General features: G+C 33.6%; 1 pseudogene; it reads right to left on the reverse strand.

Annotated features, from left to right (window-relative positions):
* Positions 1-592: 592 nt before the first annotated feature.
* Positions 593-1,057, reverse strand: LOC149578521 (secreted RxLR effector protein 161 pseudogene; annotated as a pseudogene).
* Between the last annotated feature and the right edge of the window lie 600 nt (positions 1,058-1,657).

Here is a 1,657-nt window from a genome sequence, read left to right on the forward strand (position 1 = left end):
CCCATTTGAATTGAACATGGGTCCCAAGACTTTGTACATATCCAACTTATACTTCATCTTTGTTGGCCCAGACTGAGAAATAGGATGAAAATATGTAGAAAGTGGAAACCATTTATTATTTTATGGTTCTTTTCAATCATAACAATACAAGAAATTTATAAAAGAGACAGCAATAACAGTTACAAACTGTTATACAAAACTGCCAGAACTAAAAACAAACTATACAAAATAAAACCTAATCTAATATGAAAACCTAATATAATATTTAGAGTTAAGAAACTTGAAGATTAATATTAACATCCCCCCCTTAATCTGAAGGGATTAAACCAAGCATTCCTCTAAACTTTTTAAAGTTTTCTCAGCCCAATGCCTTAGTAAAAATATCTGCTGGTTGATCTGTAGTGGGACAATATTTTAGCTGTATGCTACCATGTTTTACATGATGCCGAATCAAATGATACTTAGTGTTGATATTCTTGGTATGATCATGAAAGTTTTGATTTTTAGCCATTTTGATAGCAGATTGATTGTCAATGAGTGGTGTTGAGGAAATCTGTGGTGTTTGCAAGTCTTCAAGAATCCTTCTAAGTCATCAAATTTCTCGAGTTGCTTCAGATGCTGCAATATATTCAGCTTCAGAAGAAGAGACAATTGGGAGTGATTGTTTTTTAGATTTCCAAGAAATTTCACGAGACCCAAGGTGCATTAAAAAACCAGTAGTAGATTTACCATCTATTGAGTCACCTGCATAATCTGAATTTGAATATCCAATCAAAGAAAACTCTTTTGTTCTAGAGTATTTCAGCCCATAATGTTGTGTGCCTTTCAAATACCGAAGAATTCTTTTAGTAGCTAACCAATGAGCTTGGTGAGGTTGTTGCATAAACCTTGAAAGAACTCCAACAACAAAAGCAATATCTGGATGAGTGGTTGTGGCATAGATCAAACTACCAAAAAGTTTCCTATACAAAGTTGCATCAACCAATTCTGAGGAGTCATCTAATGTGAGTTTGATATTTTGCTCCATGAGAGTACTAAGTGGTTTGCAGTCAGCCATGCCAAACTTTTGCAAAAGATCACCAATGTAATTTTGTTGGGTAATAAAAATAGAATAAGGTTTTTGAATCATCTCAATACCTAAATAGTAATGAAGATGACATAAATCAGTCATACCAAAACCCTACTTCAATTGTTGTTTCACATCTTGAATAGTATTTTCATCACTATCGATGATAAATAAGTCATCCACATAAACAGAAAGATAGATAACAATGTTATCAGCCTTTTTAACAAAAAGTGTTGGATCATCAAACTCAAAATGCTGGAAATCCAACTTTAACAGATGCTCAGTAAGTTTTTCATACCAAGCTCGAGGAGCTTGTTTCAAACCATATAAAGATTTTTTGAGCTTGCATACCTGATGTTCTTTCCCATTGCTGATATACCCTTTAGGTTGAGTCATATAGATGGTTTCTTTGAGATCACCATTTAAGAATGTAGTTTTGACATCCATTTGGTGAATTTTCCACCCATTTTGAGCTGCAAGACTTAACAAAGCACGGATTGCAGTCCATTTTGTTGTAGGTGCAAATGTTTCAACAAAATCTATTCCCTCTTTTTGAGAATATCCTTTAGCAACAAGTTGAGCTTTATGTTT

The sequence above is a fragment of the Cupressus sempervirens genome, chromosome 1 (genome assembly GCF_028749045.1).
Source record: "Cupressus sempervirens isolate cs-2001-9-10 chromosome 1, ASM2874904v1, whole genome shotgun sequence".
Classification (NCBI taxonomy): Eukaryota; Viridiplantae; Streptophyta; class Pinopsida; order Cupressales; family Cupressaceae; genus Cupressus; species Cupressus sempervirens.